Raw genomic sequence first — 20,002 nt, forward strand, 5'->3', positions numbered from 1 at the left:
ACGATGTTTGATGCCCACCTCAGATGCTCGTCCCACAGGACAGACAATTTCTCCCAGAGGGAAGCTGCTATGCCGCAATTAGTAGGGGTCACGCCTGTGATGAGTTCTGCTGCTCACATAAGTTGTGTCCAGGCTCAGGGGATCCAGGGCATTGCCCCTGCAGTGGCTTTCGGCATCTGACCAGATCCTGTGAGGTGTCTGTGATCTCGACTAGCATCTAAAATGGCGGTCCTCCCTGCTGGCAATGCTGGGAGCTGCGTCGTACTGCATTAGATAGGAATTAAGCAATGTTGTGCTGTATGTGCCAGTCACGTGCCTTAACATATGTCTCTTAGTCCTGAAAGATGCTAGATAGCCTGCGATGCCTGCGTGCAGCCACACAAACCGTCAGGCCTCCGCGGCGCCACCTTTCAGCCGTTACTCACGGTCGGCCACGTTTCTGCCTCCCGAGTCTTTCTTATGGCAACGCTGCGGAGTATTTCACCCGTCGCTCCCCCTCTCAGCTCACCTCGCTGTGTCTGTTGAAGCGCTCGCATTCGGTGTTATCTCCACTGTGGCTCCTATCCCGTGGCCTCCGCACCTACAGTTGCTCGTTGGGCGGGCCTGTGCTCTCCCGTTTATCCCCGGACTAGCCTGGAATCTGCTTCCGTCTTGCCACACCAGGTTCCACTCTCGGCTCGCTGCGCAGGGCTTTCAGCAGTCTCTGTTTGGCGATTTGGGCGCCAGCAGCCTCATAACTTCACCGCCTTGGTCAGCAGAGCATACGATCTCCGAAGATATATGTTATGGGCATTTTTAGCATCTGAGGATGGGGGTTATGTATTTTTTACCGCCCTGATCGGCGGGAGCCTTACTGGAACAAGGCCATCTTAGTCGCGCGCCACCTAGCGCCCCCCCCTGCCCACTAGACTTCTTTCTGCAGAAATCCCATTAGACACAAGAGTTTGCTAAGTAAATTGTCAGGATGACTGTCTGTTCTTGCACTGGCCTTCACCCCCTGCACATAAGGCCCAAACTTTATTTCTCTCCTCCTCTTCCAAAGGTTTTACCTTTCATCGTCCCATTATAGTGTCTAATGGGAAAGGCCTTTAGACTCCAAGGTTTTCTGTATAAAGGGTAAGTAGGATGTGGGTCTAGTCAGTGGGCTGCTCCCAGCCACCCACCCTTTGGGCCCTGGCAGTCTTTCTGCCGTTTTGGCAGGTGGTTTGTGGGAAAATTGCACAAATCCAGCAAAACTATGCCTAAAAAACCTTCTGTTTCCATGGCGATGGTTGGTGTGTTTGGGACCACAGTTGTTTAGCAACCACAAAAACCCTAAAATCTTGGCATTTCAGAAACTACGGATACAGGGGAATCTAGGGTGGTGTGACTTCATTGGATCCTGATAAATTTTCTTACATAGAATGCCTTGCAAACTTCTAAGCTGCAAATAATGGAATGTACTCAGATCTGGGCCCAGGTACCTCAGCTAAACAAATGCCATAAACAATACAAATTCAAAGGAAACATCTTGTTGTTTCTTTATTGCATTTGGGGCATTTGATGCCCCAAGCAATAAGCGCACCCACACAAGTGGCGCACTGTTTTCAGTAGGTGAAATGTCAGAGTGCCAAGTGTCAGCACTTGTGTTAGTCCTCACATGATTCTCACATGAATGTGAATTATTTTAGTATTTTATCCTAAGTTTGATATTTGCAGTTCATTGGGGCTTAAAAAAAGTAGTGGGCTCCATGAAAAGCATATTACCCTGGGCACTGCTGGGTGTCTAGTTTTCATAGATTCCTTGGAGGAGTTAGGATTCCAAGGTTTCAGGCTGGCTCCAGGCTCAAATCTCACATCTGTCTTTTATCTCAGAATCAGTACATCATGTTTTTTTTTTCACTTTGCATTTTGGACCCCTTCCTGTCTCTGGAGCAGTGGCATAGCTTGTGGGATTGAGGAGGGGGGGTGCAGTCTGCCCCATGCGGCACTGTTTTTGAGGGCAGAGGAGGCGAGTAAGTGGTGTCTTTAAAGTACCCCCATTCCCCCGCCCCAAGAACAAGTCGTCTGTCAGTCGCCAGACCCCTCCTGCCCCCAAGGAGCAAGTTGGCCTATAGCCACCACCCACACCTCCCCCGCTCTTATCTGCATCAGGTGGCAAGCTTAGGGCTCGCCCCAGGTCGGAGTAGGTCTAGCTAAGCCACCGGCCGGGAGATTGGCCCATCCATATCAGGGAGAAACAGTTTTCATCAGCGGAAGCATGGAAACAGTGGGTGGTCGAACTGCTGTCAATCCATGAATATTCAATAACTTTTTCTCACTGAACTGTGGGGGATATCCATGATTTTAGCCAAAGGTTGACGTTTGCAGGGAATTCTGTGTAAGGAAAGGTAGTGAATGCTGTACAGCACACACCACCCTGGTCTCTCCATGGTCTCTATTTTCCTAAAAGTTCTGTAGTTGGTAGATTTCCATAGGTGTCGGTTCACCCCAAGTGCAAATGCTGCAGGCAACCACCAGCCCAAAATTCCATCCTTCACAAACAACACTTTTGTGTCTTTACATGGTTGCAGTTTTGAGCCTTTCCTGCCCAGTGCAATAGGGCCATCCATAAATGTGTGATACGTTTTTAATTATTATTAATATTATTTTTTAATAAACGTTTTATTGTGCATCAAACAAGATCTGCAATGACATTTCTTATATAGGGAATAATACCTTGATAAAGTCTCATCAGTTAGCATCATACATAGCGATACAGCAGTTCCACAGTGTCAATTATTATACCTCATCTTCAGAGTCTCGATCTAAAACAGGAGGGGTACATATATGGCCTCTATAGGCATTCCATTTGCCCCACACTTTCCCCCATTTCCTGGTGCATCCTCTGTGAACATACGTAGCCTTCACAGCCACCATTATCATGCCCATATCTCTGAACCACTCTGTCCAGGTAGGATCTTCCGCAACCCCCCATTTCTGAGCTATATTCTGCTTAGCGATCATCATCCCTGTTGTTGCCCACTGTTGCCCACTGTCGATCTGTATGGTTGAGGTCCGTCGTCTCCCATATGTTCAACAGGCAACACTTGGGATCAAGCGGGACTAAATTCTCGCTAACCTCTGTGATAGTATCCATCACTGCCTTCCAGTATAGTGTAATCAGAGGACACTCCCATAAAATGTGATCAAATGTTCCTAATTCGTCACATTGGCGCATACAGTGCGGGCGGTGGCTCTACCTATCTTATGCGTCGTCACCCTCGTGTAATAGGTCCTGTGCAGTATCTTTAGCTGCACCAGACCCAGCCTCGAGGAGAACGCTACCTCTATGTCCCCAACCTCCGCTGCCAGACTGTCTGGAGTTGTATCAGGGGGTCTGTTTGATTATTGAAGATTTTTGGATAAGCAAGAGAAATTGCTTTCTTGTTTTAGTGGTCTGTTAACACTTGGTCCTCTAAGGGGGACGATTCAGGGAGTACCTCCGCTGCTGGAATAGCTGCGTCTAGTGCATATTTAATCGTGGGATACATTTTTTAATTGGGAGATATGCAGCAATGCAGTAGGGTAGTACGTTTGCTTTAATATACTAAATATGTCTGCATTTTTGACTTCCTAATGGAACTGAATGTCAGCAAGAAAAATACTTTAATCCATTCCCTTGGAATCAACTGGCATTACTGGTACAGCAGAATTTGGAGATATACAAACCCAGATCTGTAAACTGAGTTTCTGAGTACATAAAAAAGCTTTAACTGTCCTCCATACCTAATTATAATTCATTAGATTATTGATTATCTAGTGATGCGCGGTAGGCAAAGATTGAAAAATCTCCCTATGCTATGGATTTGTTATTGGCGCTGGGTACTGTGGATTTTTCGAAAACTTACAAGCATTCTATATCTTTGTGTCTGAATTTCTTTGGAGAACACAATGGTATACTACTGTCTTATATCAACATTCGGTGCGCAAAGTTACAGATACAAATCTTACTGCCAATTTCACTTTTTCTGACTTGATTTTACTATTTTTTCTTTCAATTATTAGTTTCTATGTGAAACCCTTAAGTGATCTACACAAACCTATCTTTGCGGAATTCAGAATGTTGTTTTCTTTTTAGAAATGTATAGCTTTCTAGGTTCACCCAAATGGTCTGCACCCGTTTCTCCCACCTGTTGCAAGCAGGCAGTGCTTAATTTGGAAACAAATAAGTGCCAGGGCCCTTGTCAGGAGGCCACTGCAGTTTGTGCCACCCATTGCTTCTGCCAGCGCTGTAAATGACAGTATTAGCACAACTACTAACCATTACACTACTACACGTGTGACAATTCAGACTATTCCAGGCCCCCAAAGCAAAAAGAATGGCTTGGAGGGCGTGCATTAGTCATTTTTAATGCAGATATTGAATGAATAAACAACTGTTGTTATCCTCATCTCCCCATGTGGTAGACTCTCTGAATTTGACAATTAAGTGCCTCTGCCGAGCACCAGAAACTACCCACTCACTGAAATTTAGCCCTAGTACAAACTGCTAAATCAGGAAATGCAAGCCAGCGCTTAGAAATCTGTGAAAAATAATGTTGAGAAATGTTATTTCCCCTTTTCTAAAAGGTCAGAAGAGGGTGATATTGAACACAATAAATCTTTTGTTGTAGTTTAAAAAACATGTACACTTTTTTCCACAGCACTTTTTTCCACATTTTGTTTTTTAAATAACAGGACATTTTTTATGTTTTCGCGTATTTCTCAGGTCCTTTCAGAATAAATAACAGAGCTTTTCAATTCCCAATATGTGGGAACAAAAAGACGCACACTTGACCATGACACTATGTAAGGTAAATGTTATGACGGTTTTAAGCCATAGCTGCCCAATGTCATAAAACTATCTTATGATTCTGTGGGGAAGAGTGATGTGACTCTAATATGAACAAAAATACTGCATTTATGTATCTTAAAGCAATATATATATATATGGTGTGCAAAGGCTGCTTCTGTTAGAAATGCACAGTGAGGAGTACAGAGAAATGTTCTGTATGACTTGCAATCAGGAACTGCTTAGTTATTTAGTCGACAATGGGCCTCTAGAAAACTAATAATTGACAGCTTTGAAAATGTTACACATGAGCTGACAGGCAATCCAGCTTTTATCCGATAAATAAATTTGTCTACTAGGAAGATTTGACAAAAAAACTGAATAGAGGATGTGCGGTGTTTACAACTAGATCACCAGTGACAACACCATTCACTCCAAAGCAAATTGTTTTCCAGTAGTGGAAGGTTCGCCTCAATTCTCTGATATGACTGTTGTTGCCCATGGGATGCAGAGAGAGAGTATTAGTTAAATGATTGCTCATCAAATATTAGCTTTCTATGATACACGTACAAAATATATGTAAAGTGTATTGACGACACTTTTTTTTTTGCAAAACCTGTTGATACTAGTTATTCTGAGAAACAGAACTATATGTTGATGGCCCATTTTCTGTATGCTATCAATGCTGAAGCAAAAAGCCATCCCAGAGACACCTAGGGTCACATGTGTGACCGTTTTTAGTAGTTGAAAAACTGAGAATCAGGCCTTTTGCGACTGGTAAAGAGCCTTTTAGCATGTACTTTGCGAGTCAGTATCAGGAAGGGGTGTGCCAAGGGTGTTCCTTCCTAATAGCGAGTCGCAGGGGAGATGTACGAATGTTTTGCGACCAGAATGTGACTGCAAAACAATCGCAGTTTACCGCCTACTTCACCTAACTTCAAGTAGGTGGTAAGCGAGTTGCAAACAGGAAGGGGTCCCCTTTCCGGTTGTGAATGGTAGTGAAAACATTTTGTAAGATCAGGCTGTGGTCTCACGGACTACTGGCTACTATTAAAAAATGAAACAAACATTTCATTTTTCTTTTTAAATGCAGTCCGTTTTCCTAAAGGGAAAACGGACTGCATTTAAAAAAAAAAGTTTCTTTATTTGAAAGCAAACAGACATGGTGGTCTGCTGTCCCCAGGATTTTAGTGATTCCCAAAGGGTCTCAAATTGCGATATACCACATGATTATTAATGAGGTAGGTCATTTGTTACCACATTAGGAATTGCTAAATGTGTTTGAGACATTAGTACGTTGTGTTTTGAGACTTCCTAATTGCGAGGCGCAACAAATCACAATTAGGAAATTGCAAAATGCTTATGTCGTACAGGTGACCCTAAGTCTGTAAGTATTTAGGCATAAGGCTTGAGACAGTGCTTAAAGCATAATTAATCTAACACTCGTATGTCTTTACCTGTACAGCCCCTAGAGGAATACAGTTTCAACTTTTTTTTCAAATTCTGGAACTCAAAATAATAGGAATTTGAAACCACTGGGTATTTTCATCAGTTTTCTGTCCAAGACTGACCTTGAAAGTAGTCATAACTGATGTCTTTTATCTTCTGGTGTGGTGGGGAAAATAAAAATGGGAAAATCATCACATTCTAGATCAAGCCAAGGTATTCCAACACCCTTCACATATGGAAATAAATTACATGATCAGCAAAGTCAAGCCATTTAAAAACTGTGAGAGACTGGATTATTAATTGGTGGTTGTTAGGAGTCCACTACAAGTAATGATGTCACTAATCTTGCTCGTCAGGAATTTAAACCTGAGCTCAACATCCGGTATCAATGGCACAGAGTGCATAGGCTTAACCTAGGAAAACGTGTTTAACAGTTTTGGTAATTCTACATAACACAATAAAACTCCTTCTCCAATTTATGAAAACGGAGAATAATGTAAGGAACAAAATGACACCAATATGACAAAAATGCAAAAGGTAAACTGGACTGGAAATATGAATTTCCAAAGTTTTAATTTAAAATAGTGCCAATCAGCATTAAGCTTTTTGCCCTTTGTTGGACTTGGCCCTTTCTACAGGGTCATCCCCAAATTTGTTGCCTTCACCTTCCCGGTTTTTTAACCTCTTTTTGTTGGCTTTTTGGACTCTGCGCACTTTACCACACCTAACCGGTACCACAGTGCATGTGATCTCTCCTTAATCTCTCCTTAAAACATGGTAGAAATGGCCTACACGCATTGCAGCCTGAATGTGTAATTTTTAAACTGACATTTTCACCTGGCAAAATGAACCCTTTGCCAGGCCCAAACCTTACGTTTTAAAACATATCACCCCGAGTGTAGACCCTAACCATCCCAGAGGGCAGTGTGTAGTGTTTTTAAAAAGTAGGACATGCACTTTTCAGTTTTATATGTCCTGGTAGTGAAAAAGTCTTACATTCGTTTTTCACTACTGCAATGCCTACCACTCTCATAGAATAACATTGGAGTTTCATATTACATTTAATAAGCTGAAACTTCCATTTGAGAATAGGATAATCTGTTGAGTTTGATGTGTAAAGAATTGAATTTAAAGCCCTCTTTAATGGTAAAGTCGGATTTTTAATAACAATTCTGAAAATACCACTTTTAGAAAGTTGGCATTTACTTGTCCTAACCACTTGGTGCCTATAACCTGATTCTGGTTCACATTACTAGGTATCGCTGGAAGTTGGTCTTTGTGTATTGCTCCTAGACAGTGAAACAAAGAGAAGATAGGTATTAGCAGGATGGGCCACTCTTAGTTAATGAGTGGGAGAAGCTGTCATCTACCACATTTAAACATCACAAAGGCTCTGCCTGAGCACTCTCACGAAGGGTTTGTAACTAGTCTTTTGTGACCCCAGACAAACTATGGATTGAGCAGGGAGAAAGGGGATGCCTGACACCTGTAAAAACCTGTAGAAGCTTCCTCCACTTCAAAGTGGGCACCAAGTATAAATGTTGCCAACTCTTCAGTACACCTCTTGATTTGTGGACCTTGCCAGGAAGAACGTCTACTGTGCTGCTGAAAGGACTCCCATTCTGCTGGACAGTTGTGCTGACCTGCTCCCCTCTTGCCTGGTTGAGAAGAACTGAATCTGCATCTGTTGAACCCTAGACACCAGAGTGATTCCAAGGGCTAGTTGGCTGGCCTCTTGACTAGAGTCTCAGGGACAGAATGCTCCAGCAACCTTGAATGAAGCACCTGTACTCTCCTACCCCAGTCCTGGAACTTTGAAAATGGGCCTGAAGCCAACCCATCTGTGTTTTCCGCAGTACCAACGTATATCCCCTGCTGCACGGCGCTACCTCAAACAAACCTAACTCATCACCTTTGCTGCATGGATTTCCCTGACACAAGGACTTTGAATGGCAGCCTGTAGCCTCCCAGGAATCACGGCTGCGTGATGCATCATCAGCGCAGGGCTTCGCATCGCAAGCTCTTTGTCAACTGCATCCTTGACGACTGCACAGGACTCAGCATCGCAAGCCCTGACGCTTCCTCAGAACTAGCCGGTGTGCAAAGCATCTCAACTCAGTACTTCGCATTGCAACCCTTCGTCAACAGCATCCTTGAATATGCCGCAGAACCTAGCTTTGCAGTTCCAGGAAATCCACACACTCAACTCATCCTCGACGCGGGACTCCCCCATGATCCGCAACGAAAATTGAAGGTACTTTTGTACACTGGACTTAACTAGGTCCCTGTAGCCAGCCCGTGCTCCATCCTGGTTGACCTGAACTTGTGACTTTGTCCCAGTCTAGTGTGACCAGATATATACAGTTGGCTATTGGGCTTTTTGGTGCTATTAGTCACTTAAATATTTAAAATTGCATATCTCTAGTTCTACTGATTTGAGTTTTGTCATTTAAATCATGATTTATTTATTAACATTTACTCTATTTTTCTCATCTGGTGTGGAATTTTTCTTGTGTTGTGTTTTTACTTTATAACTGAATTATTGCATAAATACATTACACATTGCCTCCAAGTTGAGCCAGATTGCTCCGTGCCAAGCTACCAGAGGAATGATTACACGTTAATTTGGGGTTTGCTTGTGACCTCACACTGACAAGGATTGCGGTTGCTGCTTGAGTAGGGTTTTATCCCCCTCAACCAGTAACCTGGTTTCTTAAACAGCATTGTTCTTGTCCAGTACCAAGCTGCAAGTTTAGGCCAATCACAATGGAGCGCGGGTTGGATACAGGGACCAGGTTCGTCCTGGTGTAAAAGTTACCTGTTACCTCCCACATCGATAGCCTTCAGTGAAGCACGCAGTTGCCTGGCATCAAGAGAAAGAGCTTAATGTTGACAGATTCCCGTGTCAGTATGGACCCATTGGTTTTAAGCAGAAAAAGCTCGGGAGAAAGAAGTTCAAGCTTTTGCGCCCTGGATGTTTCCAGTGTTAATCAGTTCTCCTTCGAAGGTGGTGCAGATGAGACTATGCTTTGGCACTGAAGAGGCCTTGATGTTGACTGATTCCAGTGCTGAGAGATGAACATAGCCGGAGCTACAGCAAAGTGGGCACAGCAGGGTTGTATCCTCATTGCATTGGCTGGGCTGGTTGGTCCCTGTCTCCTGATGGTTCTCGAGGTAAAAAGTTGTGGAACATTTCTAAGTCCCAGCTTTTGGTTTAGGCAGGACAAGTAAACACTGACACCAGCCACTTGCTCTAGGATCTCAGGATCAGTACTTGCGGTTCAGGACACATTCCAACAGAAGCCACAAGCAAGGCTATTCCAGTTTAAACTGACCCACTGGCTGCTACCAGGAAAGTGGGCTTCCTGCAGCCTTTGTGGGTTAGTGGCTTAACAGGAGGTCAGCCAACTAACCCTTGGAGTTAACTCCTGTGTCCTTGGGACAAGTGTGCACAGATTCAGCCCTCAGGATTCTCCTTCCCAGTGCAGTCTACCTTTGGTCTTCCATTGGTCCAGAAGTGGTCCACAGAGACAGCCCAGGGATGCCACATTCATGCCTGGCACTAGCCTTTGTGTGGGGGTGACTTCTGGCCCCTCCCTAACCAGTAGGGAAAAAGTTCTCGGGGGTAACTCTACCCTCTTTTGCACACAGTTCCTGCGTGCCCTACTGCAAACAGTTCCACGGTGCCTCTTTCTGCCTAATCCAACAGGAGAGAAACTTTCTTTCCCTGTGCAGAGTTCCTGTGCCCACCTTAGAGGTGTGGCCAGGGAAATTTGGTTCTGGGGGCTGCCCCTTTACCACTGGGATTGGCTTACTAGATGGCAAAAAAGGGGGCAGGTCGGTTGTTAGCTACATCTGCCTGTGACAGGGCAGGCCTCTTTGAAGTTCAGTAAGTTCTTGGGCACTGCCCAGATGTTCATCTTGTCAGAGGAACAGAATACATGCCTACACCAATGCCTTTGTTTCAGCTATGGGTAGATTTTTACAACTCATCAAAGCAGTTATTCAGCTCCTGGGGGACAGTTGGAAGCTCATGCAAAGGAGCTTCTAGAGGCTTAAGGCACGTAAATGGTGACTTTTTAATACCTTGGCTGCGGTGCGAATTCTGCCGCAGTGCTGGACATTCCATTCTTGGGCGTGATTCAGACGGCCTCCGGCAGTCGTGCGCCCACGCCCACCGTGACTCATGACGACCGGAGGCCGTCATGAGCACCGAAGGGGTTAAAAGTACCCTTTGTCAAATATTTTGTACAAATTTGACTTTACCAATGAAGTGAACTTTGTAGCGGTTTCCTAAGCAGAGATAACAGTATTTAATATGAAATCTGGAGGCTTTCCTTTGGAACACCTAACCAGACTACAGTGCAAATAGCTTTGGGGGTATTTCCACTGTTGGGATGTTTTTACCTTTAACCTTTATTTGTTCTTCTTTTGAATACCAAGCACTCACCTTTTTGGGCATTAAAGCCTATTTAGGGGTGAATTATTGATAAGTAAAAGGAGGGTTTAGACCACAGTGATGGCGCAGTGGGCCTCATTACGAATGCGGCCAGACGCCTTGGGCAGGTGTCCGACCGACTATAGGTCGGCGGTCCCACCTGCCTGATTACAATGCAACCACTGTGCAAATGGTCAGAAAACTGCTCTTTTCCATTATGCCTTGTGCTGCTGCCCTATAAAAGGGCTGCAGTGGAAAAGTGCAGTTCTCAAACATCCATGCACTGTGAGCCAAGCACCAGACGGGCTGCTGTCTCCCTGGGCCCATTGCGGAGGCCCACAGCGGACAGGGGCCCTGCTAGGGGCCCCAAAGTTCCATTCCGTCTGCCTTTACATGGCGGTCAGACCGCTGTGTAAAGGCAGAGGGAAAATGGTTATAGTCATCCCTACGACTGGGCTTCTGCAGGCACCGCCCCCATTGTAGGGATTACCCTCCGACCGATGCCCTGATGGGCTCCTTGAGCCTGTCGGAGGCATCGGGCAGTCCCTTTGCCTGCTGTGCTCCGACCGAATGCATCATTATGTGGCGGTCGGACTGCAACCTCCGATGTCATACTGACAGCCACCCTCTGCTCGTGGGTGGCGTTCCGCCTGACATCATAATCGGGGCCAATGTGTGCAACAGTCCATTAGCGACATTTAACTTTCAGGCCCTCGCTGCACTTTGTCCCATATATTAGCAGACCTCGAGTCTGACCCAGTCTGTGCGCTGGCAAAGAGCAGGGGTTCTTGAATTAAAAAAAAAAAAAAAAAAGAAAGTGAATGAGTAGTAAGGATTTCTTTAAATTGAGATTTTATCTAGTCACATTTGCTGTGCGTTGAAAGACGGAGGCCAAATGTGAGCTTATGTCTTCTTACAAGTTGCTTCTTATTTTATCCGGGAGATTGATATTTACTTTTCTTTCTCTGAATGCAAAGTTAGAGATTTTGTAAACTGTCTGACAAAGGTGCTGGTCACACAAAATTTAATTAACTTGTAAATTAACTGTACAGTTATTTTACAATATATTTCATTAGTTAGAAAACACTTTTTTGTAATGCTAAAGTGAGATGGAAATACTGATTTTATAAGGATCAAAACAAATTCTGAATACATTAAATGGTGATATGCAAATGATAAATATTTGCTGAAACCCGAACACAAGCACATCGTTTATGCACTATCTAGTTTTATTAGTAAAACTGCATGTAAGTTGGAGTTTAATGGAAAATGTCTGTAAATGAAAGTGTGCTGCCACAATTTGTTTTGGTAATATGTTTATTAAAAGTTGGAGTTTTAAACATGAACTAAGAAACATTCCGGCCCTTGACTTGATGACAATGCTATTAGTGAACTAAAAGGCAAGTCAGGGTGATATGTACCCTAAATGTGGGCCCTATTTATAGTATACCTGGAGTTAAAGTTTGGTTTATTTAAACGAACAGAAGAGTTTTTGTTCTGCAGACATGCTGAACTCACATATTTGAAGGTGCTCTTGTATGTGATGATGAAGAAAAATGTGACTCTGTGAAATAAGATATTTGCCTAGGATCACACAATTTGAGACGAGTTTGAGTCAAGTGCATTACAGTTAGGTTGAATAGATTATTCAAGTCAATAGATCTGCAGTTCTGGTTACATTTTTCTGATTTCTCAAGGCCTGAATAGAGACTTAGAGGTAAGTTGAATATGCTAGTAAAGGAGTAAAGCCAATTCCGACATGTTTTAGGAGGCCAGAGCACGTGCACTGGGGCCTGGTTAGCAGAGTCCCAGTGCAGAATCTAAAAAACACAGCAGCATCAGTCCAAATAAATAGAAGCATTTCCGGACAATAACATCTAACTGGGAATACGAGCTCTCGCAGTTATCATTTTCGCAAAAATATTGAGTGGTAAAAATAAGTGTTAAACAATTCCTGAGTGGTCAAGATTTTTGGTAGAGAATTAATAATGGACTCCTATGTGGTTTTAGTTTCACCCCTACCATAGCGCCTAGTCTCCATGAATAGCATAGTAGAACATTTTTCAGTCTGTCCCCTAACTTTGGCATGGTAGTTCCATAGGCATTTAAATGAAAATCCTGCAGTATCTCCTGGCCAGAAAGAGGACAGAATCAGTTGAGTGACAGTCTAAAATCATTTCTATCTCTAAAATAGGTGTTTGAATCTCTTCTCATGTGAACTTCACAGTGTAGTCTTCTGAAGGCGGTCATTTTTAGGTCTCGCCTGGCGTTGCAGAGCGAAAGTGCTGTCGCCAGCGAGGTCTATAGTGATTGTCTTGCCTTCCAAGTGGTACAGGCCGGTGTACGAGCAGATTGTGGTCTGTGGACTTGGAAGACATGCTTGCATTTTGAACGCGCGCGCACACGCACAAGCCGCCCCAAGCCACTGCATACATACTCGATTGCGCGCTTGTGAAACGCGCTTGTTTTAAATATTTACGTTGGAGCCCACCGCGCTGATTTCACCTACAAGGCGGCGTTCCTCCCGCACACTGTTAAGTTCCACCTTTGATTCACGTTTACCGTGCTGAGGTAGGATGCAGCCATTTTTAGACGCTTTGAAGGTTTAATAATATTAACCTCAGTTAAATTTTACATGCCACTATTTACGTTTGCGCCCGATCACTTTTCACAGACACAGGAGTCACCTTTCCTGCACTCTCGGCGAGTCTCCACTCGGTCCGTTTTTTGTATTTAGAGCCACTGGTGGTATTTAGTTCAGTTAGTAGTTGCACTGGGTCCCTGATATCTTCCGTCATTTTCTCACGTTTTCCGACCTCACCCCAGCATGTTAATTTCCGGTTTCTTTGTGGACTTGCATTGCACACGCCCTTCAATAACCCTCGTCTGTCTAACGTCTGACCCCTTTCCTGACGCTGCCTCCTCACCTTCACAATAGTTGCTGTTTCCTGCCGCCATCTTTGTTGTCCAGCGTCACCGGAGCCAGGTCCGTGGATACAGAAGGGAGCAGCAAATAGAGAGTCATCGACCAGTAACTCCAACGCGGCACTGACCATGGGCATAAACAGAGGACTACTCTGACAGAGGCCCAATACGCCGGCGTGGCGGCCATCAAAAATTGGGTTACTCTGTATTCAGTAAAATTGCAGGTCCGTCTGTCAGTTTTGTTGGAGAAGCAGACATATATTTAAATGCAACTGTATAGAAAGTTTGCTGCTTAGAAAGACTGAAAAATAACATTATTGCTCAGTCTTTCAGAGAGTAAAAGTCTGCCCTATGAGAAATCGCAGTTTCTTTAGGCTCGCGATGCAATGAACACGGTAGCTTCCCAATAGAAGATGGCCACCGAAGAACAGACCCCAATTAATGAAGTGTTCTCACGATGTTGTTAAAGGTAATCGGTTTTGAAATTGCTGCAGTTTTATCGGCTGTGGTTGCTACTGTAGGGGTGAGGAAGAAAACACCACCTCTATACAAAATATTTTGTTGCCATTTTTCTTCAAGGAAAACGAAGAGCACCATACAGGGTCTGTTCTATGATTTTTTGGGACCCAAGATTGGCTGAAATGGAATATGTGAGCCTGTACTGATGGGGCTCTGGTGAAGTGGGCCCTGTGGTGATGAGGTCGCCTCTAGTCTTGTAGGCTTATGTTAAGGTGGGATCTGACATTGGGATGGGGCCTCTGGTGAGGCGGGCTCCGTATTGGTGATCAGTAGTGGGGTGAGGTAGGGGCTCTGCAGAGATCGTCTGTGCTATTGTGATCTCTGGCGGTGTGAGACAGGCTTTTGTATGTGTGCGCTGCTGTTGTGATCTCTTGCTGGGTGTAGTGGGCTCTCATATGGTGATTGACACTGGTGATCTCTGATGAGTTGCATGCAGAAGGTTTTTGTGTAGTGGGTTTAGGGGTGGAAAATGGAGCTTTGTAATTACGTGGTGCGCTCTAGTAAAGTGGATTTGTGGCCTGTGTGTGGCGAGAGCGGTCAGTTCTGCAGAAGGTGATGTGGTGTGCCTTATTGGCTGTGGTTAGTTTGTACTCACTACACCTATCTCACACCGCCAGAGATCACAACAGCAGAGCTCACCTCACCCTATCAGTACCCACCTCACGCTATCAGTGCCTACCTCACTCTGCTCTTTGGTTCCTATTGTAGGGGAGGACGACTCTTTTGATGCTAAACAATGCTTTTTGACTGCACACTAGTATTTTGTAAATAGTGAGAAACTTGTGCTGTCTTATTTATTAAAACGTATTGGGCTGCCTGTCATTGCAATCAGGGATAAAAAGACAGAGGAGTGAGTGACAAAGAGAGAGAGAGAGAATATGTGAGTGTGAAAGTGTGCGTGACAGCTTTATGGGGGAGGGTGGTGGTTAGCACCAACAGTTTATAAATTAAAAACAAACTTTGAAAGTGGGCCTTTCTTTAAAGCCCTTGTGTTTCAAATGTTTCAAAAGAAAATGATTTCTTTCTCAACAATATGTGCAACAACCCTTATGTTCATTCAAGTCGGTGATGCTTTACTGCAAAATGCATGGTATGTGGACTCCTATTTCCTGAGAGTGATATCTTTTCCCAGATGATGTGTTTCTGCAGTTTTGTTTTTCGTTTAACATATGAATCTTGGATAGCACATACTGCAAACTGAGCCGCCTTTAGGTTTCGGAGTGAGTTCCAGAGGTGGCTGAGTGGTAATGATAGCATGCCTGAGATCTCTGTAGTTTAGGATGAGGGAAGGCAGTGCGAAAGTTACCGTGCCATAAAGATTCTCAATAATGCCCATTCAATCCTTTGCTTTTTTGCAGAGCATACAGAGTTATTGTCAGGTGTGCCTATTGTAATTACTTTTCTGTGGGAAACTTTGTGAAGGAGTTGCTCAACTTTTAAAATATGGAAAGTGCCATGGGAACATTTGTCTAACTCCCACTAGCTGCCGCCTGCACCACACCGCACACACACACACACACACACATTGTGTGGGAAGCTGGCCTGCTGGTTTTGCCTTCTGGCTGCAATCTGGCTTTGAAACTTTCTATACAGAAGTGAGTGGTGCCAGTGGGGAGAAGTGGGAAATGACCTTTAGAAGGAAGCGGGCATTGCGAACTGGAAGGGAATTAGTTGCAGCCTCCTAACAAACATTTTGGGCAACTATATATATTTTTTTATACAAATTAAGCCCAGTTTGGTGATTTGGGTTCTGATAGGGTTGAGTCGGGACCTGGTTTGGGGTGCTGTGCTCTGTCATCACAAGGTGGGCACTGTCCTTTTGGGGAGCACAGTGGAGTGTAGGCTGGGGTCCCCAGCTGTCTCTCAGAGTTGATTGACTCAATGACGCTGGCCCGTAATCTGACGTGACGCAGCCTGGCTCTTTGTGTGTGTGGCTCTGTGTGTGTGTGTGTGTGGATATATGTGTGTGTGGCTCTGTGTGTGTGTGGTTCTGTGTGTGTGTGTGGTTCTGTGTGGGTCTGTCTGTGTGGTTCTGTCTGTGTGTTTGGTTCTCTGTGTGTGGTTCTGTCTGTGTGTGTGTGTTTTTCTGTCTGTGTGTTTGTGTGTGGTTCTGTCTGTGTGTGTGTGTGTGGTTCTGTGTGTGTGTGTGTCTGTGTGGGTCTGTCTGTGTGGTCTGTCTGTGTGTTTGGTTCTCTGTGTGTGGTTCTGTCTGTATGTGTGTGTTTTTCTGTCTGTGTGTTTGTGTGTGGTTCTGTCTGTGTGTGTGTGTGTGGTTCTGTCTGTGTGTGTGGGGGGGGCTTCTGTCTGTGTGTGTGTGGCTCTGTGTGTGTGTGTGTGGCTGTGTGTGCGTGTGGTTCTGTGTGTGTGTGTGGTTCTGTCTGTGTGGTTCTGTCTGTGTGTTCGGTTTTCTGTGTGTGGTTCTGTCTGTGTGGGCATGTGTGGTTCTGTCTGTGTGTGTGGGGGGGGTTCTGTCTGTGTGTGTGTGTGGTTCTGTGTGTGTGTGTGGTTCTGTCTGTGTGTGTGGTTCTGTCTGTGTGTGTGGTTCTGTCTGTGTGTGTGTGTGTGGTTCTGTCTGTGTGTGTGGTTCTGTCTGTGTGTGTGGCTCTGTCTGTGTGTGTGGCTCTGTCTGTGTGTGTGGCTCTGTCTGTGTGTGTGGCTCTGTCTGTGTGTGTTGCTCTGTCTGTGTGTGTGGGTGCATGTGTGTGTTGCTGTGTGTGTGTGTGTGGGTGCAATTGCAATAGGTCTCGCATTTGCGAGAGATTAAGCTATTGGCATTGTAAATGACTGCCATTTATTTATCTGTTTTTAAAACCAACAAATAAAAATGTTGTCATTTACAATGCCAATAGCTCTAACTTTTGCAAAGGCGAGACCGTTGCATTGTAAATGCTTGTTCTAACTATGGGCTCCTCTCAAAATGGACATGGAGTATGCTTTATGAACCACTGAATGCATGTACTCTGGATTCTTCAGGACACGGACCTACATGTAAACTCACTCCTCAGGAAATTCATGCTCATTTGATAAGAGCAAAGGCAATATCCGGACCCTTCCAGAGACATGTACCTCTTGCAGATAAAACTAGGCGTGAGTTACTTAGCATGTTTTCTGTACATATAACTTTCTAGACTCATCTTCAAGAAATGATGCAGCTTTCAGCCAGGGCATTTTAGTCAATTTGTATTCTTAAGCCTGCTCTAACTTACACTGCCTTTTCCTCTTCCATGTGTTTCAACTGTGATTTTTTTCTCAGATAGTTGGAAAGGCGGGGAGAGCAGAATGATGGGCACTAAGAGAGAATATTACTTTATGGGACATTTCTACACTCTTAGTTCTTGCTAAGAACAAAATGTCCCCTTTATGGGACATTTCTACACTCTTAGTTCTTGCGTTCCTTCCTTTCCAACACCCACTTCATTAGGTCTATGTTTTGCTACAATATGTGTTGAAAAATATATAAAAGTCGGTGTTCTTTTGATGAAGCCACATATATGGGGCAAAGCTTTAGGCACAGAGTGATAATCTCAAATTCATTGTTTATGCAAGAAGCTTTTTATGGTCTTGCATACGAAACATAACATGAGTGGTCAAGTCGATCAGGTGTGATTTACTCCTAGAAATTCAGGATTAGGTCAGGCATGCTCACAATTGAATGTTCGTGAATTAGTCCCTCACTGGGCTATCTATGTCAAAGGTTTCAGTGAACAAAGAGTATCACTGATTATACATCATTAAATAAATGAATTACAACAGACTATTTTGTGATAGATGAGTGATTCCTATTTAGTTAGGCCCACAATCATCTAACACTTGTGTCTGGAGGGGATTGTTTGCCTTATTATGTCTCTCCTACAGTTATAGCTGTTTGTTGTTGAAGACCTACTTTTTAGTATACAATCAGTGCCCTGGTGGCCACCGCAAAACTGAAGCAGGGGCCCTGGGGTATCGGAGGACTAGGGGGTAATAATTAAAACAAAAAACCGACCTGCCCTGACACTGCCAGCTGCCTCGGTGCTTCTCTCATCCCGGCAGTCACTGGGGCACAAAGCACACGCTCCCCTCCCAATCCATACGCTTAAATTAGCTGAAGTGTGCATATTTGTTTGGCCGGTCAAACCGACATGCGCACTTTACAGTGCCCATCACTCCTCCTCCCTTCCATGGCCCAGCCCCACTCAAGACCCCCCCGGCTCAGACAGTCAGAGGAAAATTAAATAGTTGTTTTATTATCATTTTATTTTTCGCTTACTGACTCGGACCAGTGGGGCGACTCTACCCCACCATTAGAGGCACCGCCTCTGTATACAATACAACATATAGAGTCATCTTTTGGTATGCCCATAGCTTATGATTGGTTGGCTTTATTGTCTCTCTCAGACGCTTGCTCCTTATTTGACTGCTTTTCCTGGTAATCTTGTGTTTGGCTAATCCCTGTGAAGCATTGCTGCTTACAGGCTCGACACTCATACTGTGTCACATTAGTGTCCTATCTACAACAACATTGCTGTCGGAAGCTCCAAATTTTTTTTTAAAGGACGAAAACATAACAAGGCACATTAGGAAATAAAATCCAAAATTAAAACTGAGTTACACGGAAATATTTTCCGTCCAGTGTAACTAGGGGAAAGAATAATTTGGTCTTAATAACCTTTAAAAGTTATTTTTTCAGACAGCAAACTTCCATGCTGCCTCCAGGGCCGGACTGGGAAACAAAACCGGCACTGGCAAAGTGCTCGGCCGGCCCCCCTTCAACCGGGGGTTCGGGGTGCGACCGAGCTCTTTGCCAGGGCCGGTTATCGGTCGATTTTGTTACAGGGCCGATTTCGTAGCTATGCTGCAAAAACGGCCCTGTAACAAAATCGGCCCCCAGGGGGCCCAAAACCGACCCCCACCCTTGCGGCGCACCAGGGGCGGCTCTAGGCTCATGGCGGCCCTGGGCAGGGAGCGTAGGTAGGGGGCCCCGGAAGAGGGGGTCTGGGCGAGGTGGAGCGCGGAGGCCAGTGAAGAGGGGGGGGTGGGGGGGGGGGGGGTCAGGGTGTTTGGAAGTGGAACAGAGCCGGAGGCCGCCAAATCCCTGCCAGGGGCCGCCACGCAAGTATGTATCCATCCTCAGAGGATTATTATATTAAGGATATATATTGGCGTGGTGGCCTCTGGGGTTTGGTGGCCCTGTGCAGGTGCACAGCTTGCACATGCCTAAAGCCGCCCCTGGACGCACCGGGGGATTGCCCAGTGACCGCAACGGCCAGTCCGGGCCTGGCTGCCTCCCAAAGTATATTGAATTCCTTTCTTTGGAAGCCGGAGACGAGAATACAATCTTAGGGCCCGCTTCACAAAGATCCGGCGCCGCAGGTTTGGCGGGGAGGACCTCTTCAATGGATATGGGCACGACTGAGGTACCGCCACGAGGACAAGACCTCCGCCACGAGGGCGCAGGCCCCGGCCACGAGGGCAGGATCTCAGCCATGAAGGCGTCGGCCCCGGCCACGAAGGCAGGACCTCCGCCATGAGGGCGCAGGCCCCGGCCACGAGGGCAGGACCTCAACCATGAAGGCGCAGGCGCCAGCCACGAGGGCAGGACCTCAGCCAGGAGGGCGCAGCCCCCGGCCACGAGGGCGGAGGCCACTCCGAATCGGATCCCTAGTGTTTAAATTAAGATTGCGTTGACGCCTGCTACTAGTTGTGAGGCTTATTCCTGATGGTGGTTTATTATAGTAAGTGTACTCGGTGTCGACTGAAATTTAAATTCTACTGCTATTCTACTAGTAGTTGTATTGCGCAGAGTGTGAAACAAGTAGGAGTGTAAACATGTTTCTGGCAAAACCCAGGACGATTTATCAGTTAAGAAAATCTCACAGCCCGCCACAGAGTGAGCAATA

At 45.2% G+C, this 20,002-nt stretch overlaps 1 protein-coding gene across 1 annotated transcript in view; it reads left to right on the forward strand.

The window, feature by feature from the left end:
• ATP8A1 (ATPase phospholipid transporting 8A1) overlaps positions 1–20,002 on the forward strand; it is a 780,070-nt gene that overhangs the window by 43,844 nt on the left and 716,224 nt on the right. The gene's annotated exons all lie outside the window — the stretch shown is intronic.

This window comes from Lissotriton vulgaris, chromosome 3_1, assembly GCF_964263255.1.
Source record: "Lissotriton vulgaris chromosome 3_1, aLisVul1.2, whole genome shotgun sequence".
NCBI classification, from domain to species: Eukaryota; Metazoa; Chordata; class Amphibia; order Caudata; family Salamandridae; genus Lissotriton; species Lissotriton vulgaris.